At 41.7% G+C, this 14,682-nt stretch overlaps 2 long non-coding RNA genes across 2 annotated transcripts; both read right to left on the bottom strand.

Moving 5' to 3' along the window:
- Positions 1–581: 581 nt before the first annotated feature.
- LOC139434411 (uncharacterized) lies at positions 582–1,198 on the bottom strand. The gene is made up of 3 exons (XR_011643759.1): positions 1,150–1,198; positions 971–1,064; positions 582–779 (listed from the first exon to the last, which is right to left on the bottom strand). It is a non-coding gene; the product is annotated as an uncharacterized lncRNA (long non-coding RNA).
- Positions 1,199–1,221: 23 nt separating this feature from the next.
- Positions 1,222–2,161, bottom strand: LOC117452225 (uncharacterized). The gene is made up of 4 exons (XR_004552778.2): positions 2,025–2,161; positions 1,835–1,933; positions 1,417–1,649; positions 1,222–1,328 (listed from the first exon to the last, which is right to left on the bottom strand). It is a non-coding gene; the product is annotated as an uncharacterized lncRNA (long non-coding RNA).
- Between the last annotated feature and the right edge of the window lie 12,521 nt (positions 2,162–14,682).

Below are 14,682 nucleotides of genomic sequence, written 5' to 3'. Positions count from 1 at the left end.
ATGAGCACCAACGGTCAAAACATTTATTTTTTCTCCCAGAGCTGTCAGCGCAGCGCCTCCACAGATCTGGCGCCCTAGGCGAACATTTATAATGCCAGTGCGACAGGCCGGCCCTGGTCTCAGGTTACACTGTAGGAAATGTAGATACAACGCTACATTGTCCGCCCCGCTGCAGTCATGCAGTAGGCTACGGAGAGCGGCGAGAAACATTTCCTCAGGAATCGAAAAGCGGAACCGAAATTCACATTACTAAATGATACCGTTGGAATCGAAATGTTGGAACCGGTTCCGAACCGGAACCGGTTCTCGGTACCCAACCCTACGCGGGACAGCATGAAAAATACTCTGGCAGAGAAGTGAGGTGAGGGCCAGGCTCTTAAAGAGCAGGTAATCAAGTGAGTGGGGACAGGTGTGCCTCATCTGCAGCCAGGAGTAACCAGCCACGCCCCCCTGTCACACACCAGCCCTGCAGAGACAGAAAGACAGAGGAGTGAGGGGTAAATGGAGCATACAACAAGTTAAACACAAAAACAACAAAAGCCCCATGCAAAACATAACACATCCATGGCGAAGAACTTGGCTTTGGCTGGCATGAGTTCCTTTTGAAGATACAGGGGGTAGGCGAATATCTCCCCCCTGTACATATTTAAGGCCTTCAAAAGAAACCCATGGCGACATACAGCCACCTCCATCCCTTCTTCATCCAGCTTAGAAGCCCTCCTTGACGTCTCCCTCGCTGCTGTCCACTGGGAGTCCCCACATGTGCCTCTTCCCTGGGTCTAAGACACGCATTACATCATGACAAATCAGTTAAAAGCAATGGAATCACGATCTACACCATTTGTTCTAATTATCTGATTTTGGAGTAGATGGTAAGGAGAAGTAGCTGAATTTGAAGAAAGTCAGGGTCGGATATACATGGCTATTTTTGTGATATACCTATAAGGTAAAATTATGAATAAAAACTTGCATTTTTCAGTGATCTCTGTATTTTGTCGACAAATGCAGCCACCGCGCTGTCTTCTGCTACAAAGAGCCCATTAAAAAAGGCGCTGCCATCAGAACTGAGAACAAAAAGATTAGCAAATATATCCATGAAATATAAACAGTAATCAAAAAAGTTAAATAACAACAATGTAAAAATAGCACCTTCCACTTCGCCGAAAGCGATATAGCTTCCTGTTTCCATCGGCAGAAACAGCTAACATCTCCGGCGTGCAGGCAGGGCAGATGAAAGGAGCACCACAGCAGAGCTGGTCTTCCTCATACGAGGCATAGGAGAACTCCAGAAAGCTGCGCTGCAGTGCATCTCCGTTGACAGGTCCAGACTGGAAGATAATTACATACATTGCTGTGATTTTGTCTATTTACGGAAATGTTATAATGTATAATATGGTAAAGAATATTTACACTTACTCTTCCTCCACACTTTGTGCGATGCTCCAGCAGCTTTGCAAAGGCCTGTCTGGAGAATCCTGGAGAGATGACCTTGAGCTCTTCAAAGGAGCTCAGGAGGTCCAAGGTGTAAAGTGTGGAAATACTGACCGAAGCTGGCCAGTATCCACTCTTAAGGAGGACTTTCAAGTCGGGGGTCCACTGCTGCTGGCAAGTTTGACAGACATATAGTGGCAGATGCAAGTCATAACGCCCTTGGAACAAGTAAATAAACATAATTAAGACACACTTTACAACAGTTCCATCTACAAATAGTCAAAGATTAACAGATATTACATGAAGGTTTTACTCCAATTGGAAGCACAATGCCTCAGCCCACAACAGTAAACATATAACAACAATTCAATAGAAATCCAAATATATATATATATTTGTTTACCATTGATGGTAATTAAAATCACTGGTTTGCCTGGTACCACAGTGAAGTTTTTGCCTTTACAGGAGCAGTTGGGTGCCTTCACAGTTGGCAATATGCAAGCTGTCAAAAAAAAAAAGAATAGCACTAATTACCATTATATGCTGGCCGAAGAGACATGTGAACATCAAAATGCATGTTTGAGAGAGCATACCTTGGTCATGGGTCTCATATCCACCTTCCACTCTAACAACACATGTTGTTGGACTAATTGGTTTAAAAAACCCATTTATTAAATTGTCCCGGTTGTGGAGTGGCTGTTTCTTGTGATGAAGTACATCACAGTCTCCACAGAACCACTTCTCGGGAGACACTCTCTACACCTTGGGAGGAAATACAAAATTATTCTAATATCCTAGAATTACTTTCATTTTCATGTGGGTCTTCTCTAGGTATCCAGTTTTCTATCATCACAAAAGTCATGCATGTTAGCTGAAATAGCAGGGCACTGAGCATTAATACTGAAAAATTACAATTAGGTAAAGTAATTTAAATAAAGGTAAATGTTATCTCACCTAATAACAGCCGGCTCGTGGCAGAGGCCACACAGGGGATGACCAACAGCCTCTTTCTCTAGAAGGCATTGTAGGTGGTGTGGTCTTGCTTCTCTCCAGCGCTCTGAGGCTTTCTGCTGCCGAAAAGGCCAGGATGAGGCAGAGCTTTTTTGAGGCTCAGGAGGAGGACATGAGGAAAGAATGTCAGAGAGTCTCTCCATATTCTTTTCTGTGAACAGAATGGGAAAATGTAACTGTAAATGACTATATTTAAGATGAACACTAAAAATCAAGGATCATTTCTTTGCTCAGTATGGAACTGGCCAATATCTTTACTGAATTACATTCCTCGTCCGAGTCCTGAACTGTCAGTTGTGTATAAGGTTATTTTCTCTCACGAACACAATTTATTTTAGTTTTAAACTTAAAGCCATTTTTGTGATTTACCAAATTCTTGTTGTGCTGAAGGTTCAGTACGCAGAACCTCCACACTGGAAGACTGGAAGCCCTCAGTCGGGGGGGATGTGACTGTAAAACATCACACAGAGGGTTAACAACAGATAACTGATGATTTGTATTATCTACCTATTGTTTAAAAGCTTGTGAAATTAAATAAAGCATAGTTCTTATGACACCACAGTGGGAATGTCTCCGACTGCAGTGTCACTATGCGTTTATATATTTGAATTATTGTCGACCCTCAACAAGCAATTACTGTGTTTTCATTCAATTTTCCAACCATTTATTTAGTAAATTCATAAAAATGTAAAATAATTGGGATTTCAACCTGTAGCTGAGCCTTGGTGTCGCCCTCCACGCCTCCCTCTCGGCTTGCCACGTTCTACACAGCCCCTTTTAGGGGACTGTAAAGTGTCTCCTACAGAGCGTGCCCGTTTCCTCTCCTCCGCTGCTTTCTGTGACCAAGTAACAACTCATGTAAGGTTGATGTTGCTGATAAACTGATACCATATGACAGTGGACAAATAAAAAGGAAATTCATTCTCTTGAAGAACATTTTTGCTTCAAGTTTTTCCTACCATATCCAACTAATGAAGTAAAACAAGTTGAACAAGCTTTATTTAGTAAGCCTCTGCCCCCCATGTTGTAATGATGAACCGTTTTTCAAAGGCCCTATACATTGATCCAAAATCCAGTTACTCTTGGCCTGTTCAGCATTGTTTGGATAACAGATAGTGCCAAATTCAAGTAGGAAATGAATGAGGTCATATGGGTTAAAACACCAACCTTAGCTTCAGCTAGCATGTGTTCATGCTTCAGCTCAAGAGCCATGCGTTTCCCTTTTTTGGATGTGGGATTATTGGGGTCTGGGTTGTGTTTTGTTGCCATTGCAACACAGCCAGCCAGCCAGACAGACAGACAGACAGACAGACAGACAGACAGACAGACAGGCAGACACAAGAGATATGCAAACAAACAGCTGCTGTATGAGACAGACAGAGATTGTGAGACAGATTGTAAGATTGAGATGGATAGATGAAGAAATAGATAATGAATGATAGAAAAAGATAGAGACAATAACTATAAGAAAGCTAGATAGATAGACAGAGAGATAGGTTGAGTTTGGCTCTTAAAAGTGCCGTTGGTTTTATGATGGTGTAGATCAGTGTATGGGTTTGTGGTGTGGGTACAGGAGCTGCAGGAGAGAACAGAAAAAGTGAATTATGTAGTGAAACTAGCTTTTTTTAAATGCACATTGTGACTGTTTAACTAGTTTAGACAGACTGAGTTCATTTACGTGTTTCCTGTTTCATACGCGTAACAAGCACATGGACGTGCACATGGACTATGCCCCTCCCTCCAAACATATATTAAAATGTCGACCAGCGTTAGTACTGTCATGTGTAAAACAAAAGCGATTAAGATAACGTATAACTCACACTTTAACACCGACGTATGCAGCCGTAATCAAGACACATATTTTTCACACACCACTTATGAGCTGATATAAATGTAGCTAAACTAGTTTAAGCTTATGTTGAACGTGAGCTAGCTAGCTAGCCGCCCGCAAGAATTATTTCACATTAATGTTGCTTTGCTGATTATGGCGAAGGCATTTCTCAGACTTAGAACAGTTCATTATGTATGATGAACCATGCGAGTGAAGGCTTAAAAAAATCCCCAATTATTTAATCTAAGCAAAACATGCATCAGACTTTAGTGACACAACTTACTTTGTCAGAGGATGGATTGCAATGCCGGTGGCAGCGGTCTTTGGCCAATAGGTGGTTCTCTGAATTATGTAATTTCCTGTACCGATTATACAATAAAATATTAATACATTTCTTGTATTTTGACACGATAACTCTTTAATAACCTAAGTAGCCTACGGAAAAAAAAGTATATATTGCCTTATAAAATACAGAAAAGTTTAAACATCTAGCATGATAATAATAAAAAAAACTAATGATATCTTAAACCAAAATAAATAAAATGGAAAATTAACCGACAACAACAATTTAACATAAATAAAACAAGGATTAAAACAAGGATACATTTGAATCAATGTTGTGTAAAGTACCCGTTATGGTTAAAAAAAATATTTTTTTATTTCTATTTTTTGAAAATAATACAGCTTCCGGCTTCCCGGGACACGAAGAGGAGACACGAACAATTCTTCCACTTGAAATGCGTTTAAACTGTGTCAGAGAGATGTTTAATCGGTTCATTTCAATTGTTTAATAATTGGTGTTTAATACTGGCAACTTCTAATTGTTGGAAAAACGAAAACGTTCCCAATCGAGACGCCCCATAGATCATTTTGGGGGGGGGGGCGTTCGACGGATCGATCCAGCTTCGATTCCGTAACCTTGACGCACTGCCAATCCAACATCCAATCCCGATTTGAAGTTTAATCACGTGGACTGTAGTCCTAAACGATATCTGGGGATTATGGGTAGTGTAGTGTCTTCGGCCATCCTCACCTCGATGACAGCGCAAAGTCGATGATGCTCGAGATGTCCCTTATAGGCCTACGTCTGTTTCCGGTTATTTTTATTTTGAAATTCAGTCCCTGACGGACGCCAAAAAAGCCCGAGATTATTGAATTAAACCAATAAATAAAAGCAAGGACAATTGTGTGTTATTGGTGAGTAAATAACAGTGTGTTATTTTGAAAAGAATAACAAATTAGAAGGAAAAAAAGATTTAAAAAATACAGATTTCAGTATCCTGAGGCTCTGAGCCCCATTTCTTTTCATCACAGACGGCAACAAAAGTCCGAAATTATACGATTTAAAATAAAAGCAATACTTGTGGCTTGATATTGAGTAAGAACATGTTTTTATGAACCACACAAAAGACGTGCTGCAGGCAGTAGAAATGCATTGCTTTTAAATTCGTGCTGTGCAACACGAAAAAAATCGTGCTGTGTAACACGAAAAAAAGGGGCAAATCGTGTTGGTGAACACGAATCAGTAGATTAAAAATCGTGTTGGTGAACACGACTTGCCGTGAGACTGGGTTGATATCTTGTACTTGAGTAAAAGTAGAAGTACCCAGGTCTTGTACTTGAGTTAAAGTAGAAGTACCAGAATGTAGGAACAATCCTGCAATCAAAATGTTCCTCAAATAAAAGTACAAAAGTATTATCATCAAAATATAGTTAAAGTAGCGACAGTAAAAGTAGAAGTACTCAGGTCTTGTACTAGAAGCACCAGAGTGTTGGAATACTCTGTTACAGTAAAAGTACTGCATTCAAAATGTTCCTCAAGTAAAAGTATTAAAGTAGCGACAGTAAAAGTAGTCATTGTGCAGATTGGTCCATTTCAGAATAATATATATGATATGTTTTATAATGATTGATTATGAAAGTGTTCTCAAAGCTGGTAAAGGTGCAGCTAGTTTGAAGTACTTTGTATTCTGCAGGGTAGCTTGTGGATTTACTCCAGGTGGAACTAAAGTCTGATTCAACACTTGGTTAGATTTCACATCATTCATCCAGATCTGTGAAGTAACTAAAGGGATTAATACATGCAGTGGAGTAAAAGTACACCATGTACCTCTGAATTGTAGTAGATTAGAAGTACAACGTAGAAAAAGAAACATTGAAATACTTAAATAAAGTACAAGTATCTCAAAATTGTACCCAAGTAGTACTTGAGTTTATGAACTTAGTTACTTTACACCAGTGGCTATAAAGATAGAAAGACTCAGCCTTGCACAGAGGCATGAAAATACATTTTCAAAATTTTCGATTTAAACCTCGATTTTTTTCAGTTTTTTTCCAAACAAACCAGATCAAGGCAAAATTTAAATACATATTTTCTTTATTAACACAATACAAATAAATGAGATTACCAAGTAGTCTAGGCCTATGTGAACAAATCAGTTGTTCAAGAATAAAAATAAAATAAAAACAGCACCACGGCACTTGGCTGTCATTAATGTGCAAAGATTTTTTTTAAATCAAACTGAAAAAAAAATCTCTTGTTGGCCATCCCTGAAAAAACTTGTAAAATGAAATACAACAAATAATAAATAATAATAATGAAATGAATAATAAAAAAATACCCTCAAACAAAATAACATCCCTTTAACTTTCTAGGAAGTTGTCTTTCTACAGACCTTACACAGAACAGTTGTTTGTTCTATGTATGACCGCTTGTACCCGAACCACTTCCATACAACTGAAGTAGCACCTTTTTTAGGAATGAGTTCTTCATCTGTGTTCGTGGACATTTTTATGGTACATCTGAAGCGGTGAATGTGTGTGAATGTGATTGTAGTAGGCTATGTGACTACCCGATCTGCAGCTCTGCACATGCGCACAGTGTTATAAATTAAAATCAATGTTTTTGATGGCATAAAGTACCTTAAACTTAAACATAACGTTAGTTTAAATGCTGTTTTATACTGAAAAACCAGAAGTTCTCGTGCGCAGTTGTTAAGCTTTTATTCTGAAAATCCTTCATCTCCGGGTTAGCATTTAGCATGTGGCTAATATACCATTTACTATAGAGGTGAATTTAGTAGCGATATGACACGGAGTGTTGCACACCGAAACCTACTGATTTCAACACTACAACTACTGTATAGACGTCGAGATATTATTATTGCTGAATATTAAATGAAGGTACAGTTTATTTGAATACGTTTGTTTACAGACGTGGGTAGCATGAGACAACAACCGGAACTACTAGAAATTAAACCAGCCGTGAAGTTTTTCCTGTCTTGAGTATTGATTACAGCGTTCAAAACCATATTAAATGAAAAGTCATGAAAGAGATAAGGAGGAGAAAAGGCGTGTTTAGTTAATGTGTGAGTCCTCTGTTATGCTGAACAACGAACACAGCATAACAACAGCAGATCGGGCAGAGCTGCAGAGCTGCAGATCGGGTAGTCACAGGCAATGTGGCTGAGTTTTGTGCGCGTTCTGGAAAGTGAGAGAGTAAGCTACTACGGAGTCCCTTAAAGCAAAACAAATCTGCGGAGTCTAGAAATGTTTTAAAATCGCGATTTTTCGGGTTCAGCCATTTCACAAACCGTAGGAAAGTAAAAATGCAAATTAATCGTGAAAACCGAAAAAATCGCCCAGCCCTAACCCCAGTAAACCGTTTACCTTGGATACAGATGCAAGTGATGTTGGAATTGGGGCAGTGTTGTCTGGAGGAGGGACGGCTGGAGCGAGTTATTGCATATGCTAGCAGGGCCCTTACAAAGCAAGAATGTAAATATGCAACTACCAAAAAGGAGCTGTTGAGTATGGTGACCTTTACAAAGCACTTTAAACACTATTTGTTAGGTAAAGAGTTTGTTTTGCGAACCGACCATAATTCTTTGCGTTTGTTGCACAATTTTCAGGGCTCGGAGGGACAGTTGGCTCGCTGCATTGAACAGCTAGCACATTTTCAATACAAGATCATCCATCGTCCAGGCAAGCTCCACAGTAATGCTGATGCTCTTTCCAGGCTACCAGCTTTTCTAGAAAAAATGCCACATTGTGATCAGAATCCCTCACAGGGAAGCATAAGCATGGTAACCCAAAATGTGGGTGCAGTACAAGAGACCCCCTCGGCTTCAGTGCCATGTCAGGCAGAAGAGATAGATGAATTGGCTCAGGCCCAGATGGATGACACCGATTTGCGGCGGATAATTGACTGTAAAAAGCAGGCTGACAGTCGTATGCCAGAAGACCCTGAACTTCTGAGGTATTCCCCTGCACAATGTTTCTACTGGAGGTCATTTGGGGGTGCAGAAACTCCAGGGAAAGGTTAAGGACCGCTTTTATTGGCCAGGATGGTTTAGAGATGTTACAGTATGGGTCAAGGAATGTGTGGATTGTGCTTTGTAAGACTTCAGGAAGGCTGCCATGTGCTCCGTTACAGCCATCAGTTATGGCTAGACCATTTGAACGGGTGGCACTTGATATCCTTGGTCCTCACCCAGAGATGGCTAGTAAAAATAAGTACATTCTGGTTGTTGGTGATTATTTTTCAAAGTGGACAGAGGCTTTCCCACTCCCCAATCAGGTAGCACGCACCATTGCCAAGGTTTTGGCAGAAGCATGGGTTTGTCGCTTTGGTGCCCCACGCAGTATCCACTCAGACCAAGGACGCAACTTTGAGTCCACACTCTTTAATATGACCGTGTCCTTATTGTTGGGGGTTTTAATATTCATGTGTGTTGTCCTGAGAAACCTATGGCAAAGGATTTTTTAAACCTTGTTAATTCTTATAGTCTTGCTCAGTATGTGTCTGGCCCCACGCAAGAACGCGGACACACACTTGATATTGTTTTATCATATGGTTTGCCTGTTCTTAACTTGGAGATATGTGACGCTGTTTTCTCAGATCATATGCCTGTTTTATTTGATGTTACACTTGCCTGTACTACTGTCAAACCGCGCGCTGCTGCCCGGCTATCTCGTATAATTAACACTTCCACTGCTGGTCAGTTTTCGGCCGTGTTTAATCATGAAAACGGTGTTATCCATGAGCCTATGTCTAACACTACGGAGGAGCTTAGTTTATGGTTTCACTCCACATGTAAATCTGCTATGGACACTGTGGCTCCATTTAAAAACAAGGCGACCCAAAACTAAATCCGAGCCTTGGCTCAATGCCACAACTCGTGCTGCCCGACGTGAATGCCGTAGAGCTGAAAGAAGATGGAATAAGGACAAACTACTAAGTGTCTTTTCAAATGTTGAGGCAGTGTTGGCGTCTCTACCAGAAAACTGTAAAAGAGGCAAAAAGAAAACATTTCTCTGACATCATTCTTTTAAACTGTCACAAACCTTGTGTACTATTTCAGACAATAGATTCAGCTCTTAATGCCCCTCAGACTACCTGTGTGGAGACCTCCCCTGCAGTCTGTGAACATTTTCTTCAATTTTTTATTAATAAAGTCACTTCAACTAGGACTCAAATCACTGCTCCATCAAAAAGACACATATGTCTCTGCCCCCTGCTTTGCTGTTTTTGACCGTTTTGAGCCTATAACTCTGTCCTCTGTGCAGGAGATTGTCTCCAAAATAAAACCCTCTGGTTCTCCAATCGACCCTGTCCCTCCTCGATTTTTTAAAGAGGTATTCCCCACTATAGGACCTTTTGTTCTTGACGTTTTTAACAGCAGTCTGCTCACAGGGGTTGTTCCGGAAAATTGGAAACATGCCGTTGTACAACCACTTATTAAGAAACCTAGTCTGGATCCCACAGTTCTTGCAAACTTTAGGCCCATTTCCAAGTTACCTTTTATGTCAAAAATCCTAGAGAAGATTGTATACAGTCAACTTCTCGCTTTTCTGGAAGAGCACAAGGTACTCGAGGTCTTCCAATCTGGTTTTAAAACCTTGCACAACACGGAATCAGCTCTTTTAAGAGTTTTTAATGATATCCTTTTAGCAACAGACTCAGGTGAATGCATTATCCTTTTACTCCTTGATCTAACGGCCGCTTTTGATACAGTGGACCATGAGATCCTGATAGCTCGTTTGGAGCAGTGGGTGGGCATTAGGGGCAAAGCCCTCGAATGGTTTAGGTCGTATCTGACTGGTAGGACTTTCTGCGTCAGCCTTGGGGACTCTGAGTCCTCGTCTGCTCCTCTCCTTTGTGGGGTTCCACAGGGCTCAGTGTTAGGCCCCCTGTTGTTCTCCCTGTATTTGCTCCCTCTTGGGTCCATTCTTAGGAAGCACGGTATCGCTTTCCATTGTTATGCAGACCATTGCCAAATATATGTGCAACTTAAAAAGAATGACTCATATTCAATTAAACCGCTGTTAAACTGCCTTGAAGACATTAAGTCCTGGATGTCATGCAACTTTTTAAAATTAAATGATGATAAAACCGAAGTGATGGTTTTTGGTGCCCCTCGGACCACTCCTATAGACCTAGGATCCCTGGGCCACTCCACCAGGCCTACCATCACAAATCTTGGGATAAAGATGGACTCTGAACTCAAGCTTGACAGCCAGATCAAGGCAGTTCAAAAACAGCTTCTTCCACCTCAGGCAGCTAGCCAAAATAAAGCCTTTTTTAAATAGTGACCTCTTTGAAACTGTAATCCATGCCTTCGTCACCTCCCGCTTGGATTATTGTAATGCACTATATATGGGGATAAGTGCATCCTCCCTTGCTCGCCTCCAGATGGTGCAAAATGCAGCAGCACGGCTACTAACAGGCACACGCAAACACGAGCACATTTCCCCCATTTTATCTTCACTCCACTGGCTGCCCGTTCATTTGAGGATTCATTTTAAAACTCTTTTATTTACTTTTAAAGCCCTGAATGGCCTGGCCCCGCCGTACCTCTCTGAGCTGTTACACAGCTACACGCCCACTCGCACTCTCAGGTCAGCTGATCAGTTGCTCCTGAGGGTGCCAAAAACAAAGTCTAAGCGCAGAGGGCACCGTGCTTTCTCTGCTGCTGCCCCTAAACTGTGGAACGACCTGCCCTTGCTCATCAGACAGGCTCCCACACTGACTGTTTTTAAATCCCGTCTGAAAACCCACCTCTTCTCCTTGGCATTCAGAAACAAGTAGAGTGTTGCTTTTATTTGCTTTCAGTGGTCTATTGTTTTTATTATATGCCTGTTATTTATTTTTTAATTATTACGTTTATTCTGGTTTGTTTTGTGTTTGTATCTTGTATTTATATTATGTTGTGTGAGCTGATCTCTCTGTACAGCACTTTGGTCTGAAGGGTTTTAAAGTGCTATATAAATAAAGTTGGATTGGATTTAAGGAATTATGTGAACTGTTGCATATCCATAAGTCCCGCACATCCCCATACCATCCCCAGTCGGATGGGTTGATTGAGCGTTTTAATCGTACTCTTTTGTCTATGCTGGCCCTGTTTGTGGAAGATAATCAGTTAAACTGGGACACTCTTTTGCCTTATGTGATGTTGGCTTACCACAGCAGTGTACATGCTAGTACCTCCTTCACTCCATATCAGGTCTTATTTGGACGGGAAATTGTCTTGCCTGTTGACATCATGCTAAATGTGGACAACCAAAGGTCATTTGCCTCAGTGAATGAGTATGTGTCTAAACAGAGGGAGACGTTGTCTACTGTAATAGAGGCAGTAAAGAAGCACCAGGCTAAGGCATCAGAACGACAGAAAACATCCTATGACTTCAGGGCTAATTTCCAATATTATTCTGAGGGGGAATTGGTCTGGGTGCGGAATAAGGCTAAGAAGCGTGGGTTGTCTCCGAAATTTCAGAGGAGGTACAAGGGTCCATTTAGAGTGGTGGATAGGGTGACCGAAGTGCTTTATAGGCTTGTTCCAGTAGAGGGGGGTCCAGAGGGTGTTGTCCATTTCAATCGACTTAAGTCCTTTACCTCTTCTTTAACAGCACCATCACCTCCAGCTTCTGGGTCCAGTGTCGAGGGCGTCCTCGGGTCCAGTTCGGTGCCAGTTGGGTCCACTTTCGCCAGCCCACCCTGGAGGCCCCGGCAGGAGGGAGGACACCACTAACAAGTCTGGAGGACCGGGACCCTGTGGGGGAGGACCGGGACCCTGTGGGGGAGGACCAGAATCCTGTGGTTGAGGACAAGAACCCTGTGGTGGGGGACAATGGACGAATTGTAGGAGCCTCGCAAGGAAACCTATCCGCCGAGGGACCAGCCTCTCTTTCCGGGGGCCTGCCTGGTCCCCCAGCGACGTCAGACGCGGTGGCTGTGTCTGAGTCTCCAAGGGAAGAGTCGGTAGCACCGTTGACAGGGGGTGGACGTTCGGGCCGACAGCGGAAGCTACCGGTGTGGTCTCGAGATTACGAGATAGCACCGTAGTGACTCGAGGACGAGTCTTTTTGGACAAAAGGGGGGAAAGTGTGACGTGAATGCGCCTGCATGGGCACCGATTAACTGAACTGAAACAGGTGTGTTAATCAGCGGATGAACTCACAGCTGGGAAACTGACAGCGGAGAGAGAAAAGGCAGTGGAGAACTGTGAATGGAGGTTGGAGGACGCTACATGTGACTCGACACTCTTTTGGGTGGGAGTGTGTCGTTCGCAGCGGATAGAGCTGCCGGCGACGAAGACAGCCAGACAGGAGAGACGTTAGAGTGTCAGGATCGGGAGGCCTGTTACCTCCTATAGATAGTCAGGGCCGGGGTTTTAGGGAGTACGAGCCGCGATCCCTCCTTACGCACGGCGGTGCCCAAGCAATACGGACACCAGCTGTAGTGACTCAGTTCACGTCGTCCAGCGAGGGTCTCGCCAACTGGCGAGTTACGTACACCCATTTATATTGTTGTATGTCTGATTTTAGAAGTATTTTACAGTGTATGGAAGGAGAGCAGCAGGGGAGAGGCTACCACGAATTGGAGCTCTCGCCCTAAATTGTTGGTTGGGTCATTGCAGTGTGTGTGTGCTGTGTGTGTTCATTTTGCCTAGTTGTGTGCCTCTGGCAGAGGGTGTTTGCATGCCGTGTTCTTGGTGTGGTGTGCCGCGTTAAACGCTAGTAAAATTAGCCCTGCTGAAGTGTATTTAAAGTAGGGCTGGGCGATTTTTTCGGTTTTCACGATTAATTTGCATTTTTACTTTCCTACGGTTTGTGAAATGGCTGAACCGAAAAATCGCGATTTTAAAACATTTCTAGACTCCGCAGATTTGTTTTGCTTTTAGGGACTCCGTAGTAGCTTACTCTCTCACTTTCCAGAACGCGCACAAAACTCAGCCACATTGCCTGTGACTACCCGATCTGCAGCTCTGCCCGATCTGCTGTTGTTATGCTGTGTTCGTTGTTCGTTGTTGAGCATAACAGAGGACTCAGACATTGTACATTGCATATATAACTAAACACGCCTTTTCTCCTCCTTATCTCTTTCATGACTTTTCATTTAATATGGTTTTGAACGCTGTAATCAATACTCAAGACAGGAAAAACTTCACGGCTGGTTTCATTTCTGGTAGTTCCGGTTGTTGTCTCATGATACCCACGTCTGTAAACAAACGTATTCAAATAAACTATCTTCATTTAATATTCAGCAATAATAATATCTCGACGTCTATACAGTAGTTGTAGTGTTGAAATCAGTAGGTTTCGGTGTGCAACACTCCGTGTCATATCGCTACTAAATTCACCTCTATAGTAAATGGTATATTAGCCACATGCTAAATGCTAACCGGAGATGAAGGATTTTCAGAATAAAAGCTTAACAACTGCGCACGAGAATTTCTGGTTTTTCAGTATAAAACAGCATTTAAACTGACGGTATGTTTAAGGTACTTTATGCCATCAAAAACATTGATTTTAATTTATAACACTGTGCGCATGTGCAGAGCTGCAGATCGGTTAGTCACATAGCCTACTACAATCACATTCACCGCTTCACCGACAGTAAAATGTCCACGAACACAGATGAAGAACTCATTCCTAAAAAAGGTGCTACTTCAGTTGTATGGAAGTGATTCGGTACAAGCGGTACATAGAACAAACAACTGTTCTGTGTAAGGTCTGTAGAAAGACAACTTCCTAGAAAGGGATGTTATTTTGTTTGAGGGTATTTTTTTATTATTCATTTCATTATCATTATTTATTATTTGTTGTATTTCATTTTACAAGTTTTTTCAGGGATGGCCTACAAGAGATTTTTTTTCCAGTTTGATTTAAAAAAAATCTTTGCACATTAATGACAGCCAAGTGCCGTGGTGCTGTTTTTTTTTTTTTTTTTTTATTCTTGAACAACTGATTTGTTCACATAGGCCTAGACTACTTGGTAATCTCATTTATTTTTATTGTGTTAATAAAGAAAATATGTATTTAAATGTTGCCTTGGTCTGGTTTGTTTAGAAAAAAACGGAAAAAATCGAGGTTTAAATCGAAATCGCGATTTTATTTTTATCCCCTAA

Source organism: Pseudochaenichthys georgianus, chromosome 9, assembly GCF_902827115.2.
Source record: "Pseudochaenichthys georgianus chromosome 9, fPseGeo1.2, whole genome shotgun sequence".
NCBI classification, from domain to species: domain Eukaryota; kingdom Metazoa; phylum Chordata; class Actinopteri; order Perciformes; family Channichthyidae; genus Pseudochaenichthys; species Pseudochaenichthys georgianus.
This window is presented reverse-complemented; position numbering and strand designations above follow the sequence as displayed.